The sequence below is a fragment of the Canis lupus genome, chromosome 29, assembly GCF_003254725.2.
Source record: "Canis lupus dingo isolate Sandy chromosome 29, ASM325472v2, whole genome shotgun sequence".
In the NCBI taxonomy this organism is placed as follows: domain Eukaryota; kingdom Metazoa; phylum Chordata; class Mammalia; order Carnivora; family Canidae; genus Canis; species Canis lupus.
The window spans coordinates 8217123-8229087 of NC_064271.1; positions in this window are offsets into that span (position 1 = coordinate 8217123).

The following is an 11965-nucleotide window of genomic DNA, read 5'->3' on the forward strand; positions in this document are numbered from 1 at the left end:
AAGAGCTTTCTTCAGAACACTAATATCTTAGGAGAGCATATTTGATGCTCCAGGATGAAAAAGTGTCCTTAGACAAACTAGTTTCGGAAATAATTGTATTTTAAACACATTCTAGAGATTCTTAATACACATTAATATATCAGAAACCTTAAAACCAGTCACAATAAAGAAATCTAGAAATCTGAGTTGGCCTAGTCAGTGTTTCCTTTAAAAAAAAAAAAAAAAACAATTCCAAATCCTTTTTCTAATATATAAACAACTTGGAAAATATCATTAAGTCTTTTAGTTGGAGAAAAAAACATTTTGTGACAGCACTTGCTGGCACATGATCTCACCTAAAAAATTAGATGATTGACAGCTGTTCTTTTCTTTTTTTAAACATTTTATTTATTTATTCATGAGAGACACAGAGAGAGAAAGAGGCAGAGACACAGGCAGAGGGAGAAGCAGGCTCCATGCAGGGAGCCCGATGTGGGACTCAATCCCGGGACGTCAAAACACAGCCCGAGCTGAAGACAGACGCTCAATCACTGAACCACCCAGGCGTCCCCATAGCTGCTTTTTAGTTGTTTTTTGCTTCATTCTTTTATCTCATGGAAAGTTATTAAGACATGTCCAAGATGTCATGATAGAAAGACAGAAAAAACATGTTTTTCTTACTGTAGGAACAGACTTTATCACTTTTTTTGTCTAAATAGATTTTATTTTTAATTTTTTAAGATTTTATTTTTTCTAAGTAATCTCTACACCCAGTGTGAGGCTCAAACTCATAACCCCAAGATCAAGAGTCACATGTTCTACCAACTGAGCCAGCCAGGTGCTAGCGTTTATTTTTTAGATCAGTTTTGGGTTTACAACAAAATTAGTGGAAAGTACATAGATTCCCTACCCCCACATAAGCTCAGCCTCCTCCACTATCAAAATTTGTACCAGAATGGTACATTTGTTGTAATTAATTAATCAACATCGATACATCATTATCATCCAAAGCCCATCATTTAGAGAAGGGTTCATTCTTGGTGATGTATATTCTATGGGTTTAAACAAACCTATAATGAGATGTTTCTATCATTACAACATCATGAATAATACTTTCTCTGTCCCCTAAAACTCTCTGTGCTCAGCCCATTCATCTGTCCTTCCCCCCTTAACCCCTGGCAACTGCTGCTTCTACTACTGATTCAATTACTTTTATCATTTCCATGATTCTCCCTTCTCCGGAGTATCATGTATTTGGAATCATACTGTACTCAACCTTTTTAGATTGTTTTTTTTTTTTTTTTTTTTGCACTTTGTAAAATGCATTTAAGTTTCCTCCATGTCTTTTTTTTAATTTTTTTTAAATTTTTATTTATTTATGATAGGCACACAGTGAGAGAGAGAGAGGCAGAGACACAGGCCGAGGGAGAAGCAGGCTCCATGCACCGGGAGCCCGACGTGGGATTCAATCCCGGGTTCTCCAGGATCGCGCCCTGGGCCAAAGGCAGGCGCTAAACCGCTGCGCCACCCAGGGATCCCCTTCCATGTCTTTTTATAGCTTGATAGTTTATTTCTTTTTAGCACTGAGTATCACCTATTGTCTGGATGCACCACAGTTTATTTATCCATGAAGAATATCCTGGTTGTTTTCAAGTTTTGACAATTATTAATAAAGCTACTATAAACATTAACGTGCAGGTTTTGTATGGACATAAGTTTTCAACACATTTGGATAAATACTAAAGAGTGCAATTGTTGGATTGTATGGTTAAGAATATGTTTAATTTTGTAAGAAGCCATCAAACTGTCTTTCAAAGTGGCCACACCATTTTGCCTTCCTACGACAACACCTGAGAGTTCCTGTTGCTCTTGAAAGCATTTTGTGTTGCCTGAGCTTTGGATTTTCACCATTCTATTAGATGTATAAAGGCATCTCATTGTTGTTTGAATTTGCGTTTTTCTGATGACTTGACGGGGATCATCTTTTCATATGCTTATTTGCCATTATGTATATTTTTTTTTAGTGAGGTGTCCAGGTATTTTGACTATTTTTTAACTGTGTTCTTCATTTTCTTATTTTTGAATTTTGAGAGTTTGGGATACTGATTTTTTTTTGTCAGACATGTCTGGCAAATATTTTCTCCCAGTCTGTGGCTTGTCTTATCATTTTCTTGACAGTGTCAAGAAGTTAACACGCTAGAAGTTTTTAAATTTAATGAAGTTTAGCTTATCAATTGTTTCTTTCATGTATCATGGCTTTGTATTGTATCTAAAAAGCTATTGTCAGGGATCCCTGGGTGTCTCAGCGGTTTAGCACCTGCCTTTGGCCCAGGGCGTGATCCTGGAGTCCCAGGATCGAGTCCCACATTGGGCTCCCTGTATGGAGCCTGCTTGTGTCTCCGCCTCTCTCTCTTTCTCTCTTTCTGTGTTTCTCATTGATAAATAATAAATAATAAAAATCTTTAAAAATAACAAAAAGCTATTGTCATGCCCAAGGTCATCTAGAATTTCTCCTAGGTATCTTCTAGATGATTTATAGTTTCACATTTAACACTTTGGTCTATAATCCATTTGAGTTTATTTTTGTGAAAGGTATAAAGTCTAAGTCTAGATTCATTTTTTTTTTTTGCATATGGATGTCTGTTTGTTGAAGACACCATCTTTGCTCTATTATACTGCCTTTGTTCCTTTTTCAAAGATCAATTGACTATATTAATGATGAATCTTTTAGCAATAACACTCACAAAAGCATTGTTCAGGAAGCAATGGCTGGGTTGCTCTGTAGTTTTTATCTCTCAGGCTTATCTACACTGAGCCTATGGTAGTTTGTCAATTATAGTGGAGATTTTTTTTTTTTTTTTACCACAGTTCTAGTTATCATAGGTTTCTATTTGTGGGTTTCTGCTCCTACAAATTGTGATCCGCTGTATTCACTTGTCTGTCTGTCCAATTTGGGGGCCGTTGTTCTGCCCTGTGACCTCACTTCTCTGAAAAATCTAAGAATTGATTTTTCAATTTGTTTGGTTTTTCACTTGTTAAGATGTAGTTGTGATTTCCAAGCTCCAAACCTGCTAACTGGAAACCTATCTCTAACAACTTCATTCCTTTTGATCAGTGACTTTATAAAATGTTAACATCAGGCACCAGAGAATTCATCTAACTCACCCATTCAAATGTAAATCTTTTTCTTTTTTTTCAGATTTTATTTATTTACTCATGAGAGACACAGAGAGAGAGAGAGGCAGAGACATAGGCAGAGGGAGAAGCAGGCTCCATGCAGGGAGCCCGATGCAGGACTCGATTCTGGGACTCCAGGACCACGCCCTGGGCCCAAGGCAGGTGCTAAAGGGCTAAGCCACCCAGGGATCCCCCTCAAATGGAAGTCTTAAGGCTTTTACATTCACTAAGGCATTACACTCTCAAAATGTGTTTTCCTCTGCTTTGTCTCATAATGACTAAACCTTTTTGGAGCAAGACCAACCTTTCATTTTCTTTTTAGGTATGAGAGAGCCTACTCAGAGAGCTTGAGTGACAATTTTGCACAGCAAATAAATGACTTGTGTCTAGATTTTTTTTACTCCAAATGCAGATCTCCTCTTAAAACATCAAGTAGCACTATTTGTTAAATACTGGAATTTAGCATGAAGATCTATCTTAGAAATACTGGTTTAGAGGAAGTTAGTTTACTATAGGGTTGAAGTGGAAGGACTTAAGAGTCAGATAGACCTGGGTTCAAATCTCAGATATGTGGTTTGCTAGTTTTGTGATTTAAGGACATTTTTAAAGTTCCTTGTGTCTCAGCTTACTAGGTGAAAAATGAGACTGATTATATCTACTTTCCTGAGATATTATAGAGATTAAATGAAATGATATATTCAAGGAGCTTGACACAATGCTTAGAGCGTAGTGCTTTGTTAGAACTGGTGCCTGCTGTCTGTTTCTCACTAAGAGAGCCACCCTAACATGGGGCAGTTTGAAGTCCAAGGGCAGAAGGGCAGTCAGTTCATGACTTCAGCCCAGTGAGGTGGCTGGAATCAGTTCTTATAGCATTCTGAATTCAATTCAGTCAAAACATATGATTTCATACGTCTATCTTCATTCATTCATTTATGAAAAATGTATTGAGTCACACAGTGCTCTCAGTGCTTAGGACCCATCTGTGAGCAAAAACAGACAAAGACCCTTGCCCTGAGAGAGTTTCTGTGTCAGCAGAGAAAGATAGGCAAAAGAGAATTGGGTAAATAAATGAGAAAATTATCTCCCGTGTTAGAAGACAATAAGTGCTACTGATAATAGAAAATTGAAGCAGAGCAGGGGGACTGGGAAGGACAGCTTGTATTTTATAAGGTGGTCAGGTTGACCTCATCTGAAGATGAAATTTGAACATGCCCTTGGAGGGGACAAGGGAAGATGAGGGAAGAGCTTGGGGAAAGAGCACTGGAAGGCAGGAGATAATCCGGAAAGAATTGAAGGTAGAAAAATGCCTTACTCTGTGTAGACCATTGGAAGGATTTTTGGCTTAACTCTGAATAAGATGGAGAAGAGCCATTGGAGGGTTCTGAGCAGAGGAATAACTTGATCTGGTTCCCATTTTAAGGCAAATATTCCGACTGCTCTGTTAAGAATAAAAGGTAAAAGAACCAAGGGGAAGGCATTCAGGAAGTGATTGCATTAATCCAAGCAAGAGATGGTGGTGGCTAGTGCTAGAGTATTCTCACTGGAGGCACTAGAAAGTGGCTGGATTCTGTGTATATTTTCTGGATAGAACAAATAGCATTTCCTGAAAGGTTTCTGAAAAATTGGATGTGGTGGTGAGGGAAAAAGGGGCTCAAGAGTGACTCCCAATTCTTTAACCTGAGCTAAAGGATGAAGTTGAGCTAAAATGTTGAACTAAAATGGAGTTGCCCTGAACTGTGGCGGGATTCCATGTTAATGAAGATCATGGCCACTAGCATGTGGCCATAACTTGGTTATGGCCCAAAAAGGAAATCGTTTTGAGTTACGGTGGACTCAATGCAGAATTAAGAATTGGAGGGAAGAAAAATCTTGATGTCACTGTTCTTATTATGAACAGTCCCATTTTGTTGTGCCAACGTTTGTCACCCGGCTGCCTGGGGTTTAGTGGGGAATATCACAGTGGGCCTTCAGGGGCAACTCTTGGGCATGAAGTTGTCAGGAGGAGAGCTGAACTTGAGGTACATTTCAATCAAATATCTAGCACTAAAACTGTAGGAGCCCTCTGCATGTTGTAGCTAACAGAAAAGCAAATGAATGAGAAATGGTAATAGCAGTTTTTGAATTTATACTGCTGTATTATGATTATAAAGGGAAAAGGTGTATTTATTTCTGTCTGGATAAGAAAGTAGTACCTTTAGAAGTGCTTTAGGTAGGGACAAAGCAATTTAATTTCCATAAACTATTAAAGTGAGGCCTGAGTTGTTATTCTCTAAGCCACCAAGAAAATGATAATCCATTTTACCAGCAGTATAAAGTTTAGTACATTATGGTCCTAAGCTTTTGTTTCTTTTTTTTTTCTTAAATATTTTATTTATTTATTCATAGACACACAGAGAGAGAGGCAGAGACACAGGCAGAGGGAGAAGCAGGCTCCATGCAGGGAACCCAATGTGGGACTCGATCCCAGGTCTCCAGGATCACACCCCATGCTGTAGGCAGCGCCAAACCGCTGCGCCACTGGGGCTGCCCCTAAGCTTTTGTTTCTGATTAAGATGTGCTTGCAATTATTTTTCTCCTTTAGGTCATAAAAGTTTCCTCTAACAAATCTCAGGGAATTTTTGTGAACTTTCTGTATAGCTTGCCCAGTCCCTGATGAGTCACTTAATATTTCTAGATACTCAATAGTCTCTTTCTTAAGATGATATCTACAAGGCCACCTGGGTGGCTCATTGGTTAAGTGTCTGCCTTAGGCTCAGGTCATGATCCCAGAGTCCTAGCATTAAGCCCCTCACCAAGCTCCCAGCTCAGTGTGGGGTCTGCTTCTCCCTCTCCCTCTGCTGCTCCCCTGTTTGTGCTCTCTCTCTGTCAGATAAACAAAAGAAATATTTTTTTAAAAAAGATAATAACTACAAAAATGCTCTGCAGGACCATACCTTATGCAAAACATCAGTAATTATTGAGTAAACTGTGATTCATTTATTCATTCAACACACACACACACTGATCACTTAATACAAAATAGATATTGCACCTGGCCCAAGAAGCATATACATATGCAATAGTAGGATATGGAATAAGCATATGCAAAGATGGGATAGCATAGGGTGCATAGTTTATTTGAAGAATTGAAAAATGAAGTGTATAATTAAAGGAACATGAGAGAAGTTCCTGAAAATATATGAAGAATATAATGGATTTGAATGGTGTTCCTTAAAAATTGATATGGTGAAGTCCTAGCTACAATATCTCAGAATGGGACCTTGTTTGGAAATAGAACCATTGAAAATGTGATTAGTTAAGATGAAGTCTTTAGGGTGAGCCCTCAGCCCGTATGACTGGTGTCCTTAGGAAAAGGAGAATTTGAGATCTAAAGACAAATGTGCACATAGAATGCCATGTGCCTTTATATATATATTCAAGCTGCTATAATAGGTTAGATGCTTATAAACAATGGAAATTTATTTCACCCAGTTCCAGAGGCTAGCAAGTCCAAGACAAAAGAGCCAGCAGATTTGGTATCTAGTGAGGATCAGCTTCCTGAAAGGCAGTCTCCTTTTTTTTTTTTCTCTTATGGTGGAAGAGAAGGGGGAATTTTGGGGGGTCTCTTTTATAAGGTCACTAACCCCATTCATGAGGTCTCCACCCTCATGACCTAATTACCTCCAAGGCGTTGCCTCCAATGCTACCAGAAAGAGTATTATGTTTCAATAAATGAATTTTGAGAAGAAATAAATATTCAATCTACAATAGCATGTGAAGATTGGAGCTATGTTATCATAAGCCAAGAAATTACCAGAAGCTATGAGAGATGGCTGGAACGGGTGCTTCTCTAGCATAATCAGAGGGAGCATGGTCCTATTGACACTTTGCTTTTAGATTTTTGGCCTCCAAGACTGTGAGACCATATGTTACTATTGTTCCAAGTCACCCAGTTAGTGATACTTCATTACAATAGCCCTAATAAATTAATTCAAAGAGATTTGAGTATGTTGATGTTATCAGTTGGCCCAGATCCTACAAAAGTCCTGAGAGTGAGGAGGAAGATATTTTCCTTCCTTTTGGAGGAGGAAAGATCTAAATTTATAAATCTTTCTCAAAGAACTAAAGAAATTTCAAAATTTTCACATCAGACCATAATGTAACTTTCTTCTTTAATTCTCCCAGATTGACTCAAATATTTATCGTTGTGTAGAAGTGTTATCTCCCAGTTACTCCTAGTTTGTTTGCAAAACCCTAAACTTTCCTTTGGAGGAAGTGAAGCAAAAAGGAATGGAAAAGGGAAATCTTCTTTACATATTTTTTTGTAAGAATGTGGAAAGAGAAGAGTGTCCCATTGATACATCACTTTAATGGCAGTACCATTAAACCAATCACAAGTGGTGGATGTCAGTGCTTATTACTTTATGAAGAGCAAACTTACCAAAACACCACCCTGTCAGTCTACCAGTGGTCACACAAAACAGTTCAAAGACCAAGAGAAACAAAAGAAATGAGATGTTTTCGCAGAGATAAAGGAGAAGTCTCCATACAAGCCATCCATATCTATCAACAATACAAGTTGTAACTATTCATTCTCCTCAACAAGATGCAAGATTGGGAGGATTACACTTCCAAAAGCAGGGTGATTATCACTGTTTTATTCTCAACTTAAGAGTCAGTATAATTTAGGGTATTTATTAGTCTCCTCTCCTCAGTAAATCAGTGATTTGTCACTCTCTACTGTATTGTTTACGACATCCAGCAAACACATAGTCATTTTTCCTTGCTATAGTCACACTCCTCCCTTGACACTGATAAATATGCTACAATTGGATGAAAGTCTAACTGGAATGAGTTTGAGAGAGAATTATGGTAGGGGAGAAGCTTGAGGCAAGATACACCATCCAAGCTTGTGGGTTTTTGCTGTAAAGAAGAGATGACAAGCAAGTGATCTGTCCTCCCAGGGATTCCTGACCTACTGTCACCCCATTACTTCACTGAAAATGTTTTAAAAAGTACTTCCATGTTGCTATATATGAGAATTGCTCTTGATTTTCATCCTCTTTGACCAGCAAGCTTCATTTGACAGGACTGATTCCTCCCTTCCCCTTGAAACATTCCCTGGGCTGGCTGCTGGGACACCATATTCTGCAATCTACTTATTATTTACTGTGCGGTACACTTCTTATCTACCTGACATCTAAGTTGTGGCCAGTATAAGTCAGCAAGGAAAAGATGGCACACACACACACACACACACACACACACACACACACACAGAGTGGGAAATAAGATGAGTAATGAAGAACTTATTTGAAAAGTATGGCCAGACCATCAAAGGACAGGGAAGCACTGCCACAGAACTTGCAAGAGCAAGAAGCTGTTAGCATCGTAGGTTAGGGGTTAGGAAAAGAAGCAGCTGCTGGTGTTTGTCGAGGATTGTAGCTATAAGAAAGGGAGGTGTGGCTGCAGCTTTGGTCTTTAGTAGGGGCGCAGGCTCTACCAAACAGAGACCTCACAAGAAGAGAACAAGGAATTCAAATACCTAATTAATGTTCTTTCCTTCTGTCCCTCTTACCCTGTACATTCCTCTCATTGCCTAAGTGCAATCAGAAACAAGAACAAAGGAGCCTGGGTGTAGCACAGGTTGGCCTCCAACTGCACAGAGAAGGGTAGAGAAGGCTGAGAGTAGATCTGGAGGGAATGCAGAGGCTCTAGCACAGTGAGTCTCAGGCAGTGCTCAGCCTCAGTCCTCCTTACCCTGTCTCCCCTCACTGGTGCTCTCACCCAGTGTTATGGTGTTACATTCTGTACACATGCTGATGACTCCCACATTTCTTCCCCAGCTCAAATCTCTCCCCTGAACTTCAGGGTCATACATCTGAGAGCCTACTACAGATCTTCACTTGGAAATCCAGTAGGCATTTCAAAATCAACATGTCCAAAATGTCAGTCCTTTAAGTGCATGCACTCACTCCTTCTCCCAAACTTCCCCAACTCAGGAAGTAATAGCCCATCCTTTGGTGGCTCAGGTGAAAATTGCAAGAGTTCTTTTTGACTCACTCGTCTTTATCTCTCATAGTCTATCTTTAATCCAACAGCTTATTCTCATCAGAAAAATAAAAGCATTATCTGACCACTTACCACCTCCATCACCTCTATTGGGTCAGCCATCATCATCCCTCACCTGGATTTCTACAGCTTTATCTGTCACTTCTCCCCTGATCCTAACTTTACAGCCTATTTTCATTTTTTTAAATTAATTAATTAGTTTTTTTAATTTTTAAAAATTTTATTGAAATTCAATTAACATATAATGTATTATTGGTTTCAGAGGTAGAGGTCAGAGATTCATCAGTCTTATGTAATACCCAGTGCTCATTACATACATGCCCTCCTTAATGTTCATCACTCATTTACCCCATTCCCTACCCCCTTCCCCTCTAACAACCCTCAGTTTGTTTCCTATGATAAAGAGTCTCTATGGTTTGTCTCCCTCTCTGATTTCATCTTGTAATATTTTTTCCTCTCTTCCCCTATGATCCTGTTTGTTTCTTAAATTCCACATACAAGTGAGACCATATGATAATTGTCTTTCTCTGATTAACTTATTTTGCTTACTATAATGCCCTCTAGTTCCATCCACATCGTTGAAAATGGCAAGATTTCTTTTTTTTGGATGGCTGAGTAGTAGTCCATTGTACACATATACTACATCTTCTTTATCCACTCATCTCTTGATGGACATCTGGGTTCTTTCCATAGTTTGGCTATAGTGTGGACATTGCTGCTATAAACACTGAGGTGCAAGTGCCCCTTCAGATCACCACATTTGTATCTTTGGGGTGAATACCATGTAGTGCAATTGCTGGGTCATAAGGTAGCTCTATTTTCAACTTTTTGAGGAACCTCCATACTGTTTCCAGAGTGGCTGCATCAGTGTGCATTTCCACCAACATGTATGAAGGTTCCCCTTTCTCTGTATCCTTGCCAAAATCTGTTGTTCCCTGACTTGTTAATTTTAGCCATTTTGACAGCCTATTTTCAATAAGACAGTCAATATGATTCTTTTAACCTTAAGTCAAATCACACCACTTTTTTGCCTAAAGCTCTTTGATAGAGGAATCCCACTTCATTCAGAGCAAACAGTCCAGACCACCCCAATGACGTAAATTGTCCTGGATGAGCTACTATCATTTTTCTCTCCCTCACTGTTATTTAGCCACACTGAGACCCTCGCTCTTCCTGAAATGTGACTTTTTTTCTCCCCAAACATCTTTCAGACTCAGGGTCTTTGAAATTCCTGTTTCCTCTACCTGGAAGATTCTTATCCTTAAATCCAATGGCTCACTCTCTCATTTCCTTCAGTTCTCTGCTCAAAAAATCCCTTGGACCCCTCAGTCTGCCCTATACTTCCTATCCCCATTTCCTATTTGATTTGTAAACATATCACTTTAGAACTTCACATAATCTTTTATCTATCTATCTATCTATCTATCTATCTATCTATCATCTATCTATCATTTTTAATATCTTGTGCCATTTTTTGCTTCTATACACATCCTGGAACATAGGCAGACTCCACATGGCAGACATGGGCAGATGGCTCCCAGGGGCCACATGGTGGAGGTTAGTACATGAAGTGACCAGGGGCAGAATGGGGAAATCACAGCAATCATAGCAACCTATGGTGAGGGACATGCCAAAATGTTTTGCGTTAGAATTAATGATGATAGAGATGATCCCAATGTTCACTCAAATAGATGAATGTTGACGAAGGTATTTCTCTGTGGTGGAGAAAATAAGAGAACAGAACCAGGTCTAAACATGAAATAAAAAGCTGAAAAGGCAGATATTGAAAGTGAAGATGATCTCATTGAAGCGTTTCAATCAGAAAATCCAGTTGAAGTACCGGATTTTTTAGTATCTGTGAAAATTGAGCAAAAATAGGAGAGTTACTTTTGATTTATCATGACATTCTTACTACTGACCAGAGAACTGGTTTACAGGCATATTAAGAGCCCTCATAGTTTGTCCAAACAGGTGAAAATGGTCTTGTCAAATTCTATAAGGATAAGAAAATAACTAGTGCCCTCCGCAACACCTGTGTGCGCAGAATGCTCTATGAAAATAAACAAACCTTTCCCAGGAGTGTGGAAATGATGGGGAAACAGCAGTTGATGGGTATCTTCTCCATTGCATGGGAGTTTTGAATGTAAGGGGTTCCGGGTGGCAGTATTGCACTGGAACGGAGATATTCTGCTAGGACTAGATCCCATATTACGGGTATATGTCAACTGCACCAGTAATACAGGAAGAGAGAAATTCACTAGAAAACTCATCATGTAAGCCTTTGGGAAAGAACGAAACATAGGGAAAAAGATCAACTTGGAAGTGTGACCTTTACTGAGGAATCAAAAGTATGCCATATGGTATGCTATGGTAATGGGACTTTTATAGAATGGGACAGAGAGCCACAGGATGATAGTGGTATAGGGTAAATATAGGTGTATGCTATATAGTTGCCATAGACTTGTTATATGTTTCCTATTACCTTTCTAGCCATCTTTTCAATTCCATAATTTTGTGGAGAAAGGGAATAAATCTTTTGATTTGGAAACAAAGAAAATTTTTCTTATTTTCCAGTATGAGGAAATCTTACTTACTATCAATGTTCTTTTGTTTGTTTCTTCTTTTATTTGCAAGTTGTTTGATTTACCTATAGGCATTTTGACAATAAAATGACCTTTGAGGTATAATAATAAGTAATTAACTATTCCATTAGACATATGATGGTAAACAATTGTCTAAAGTATTGATTGATCACAGA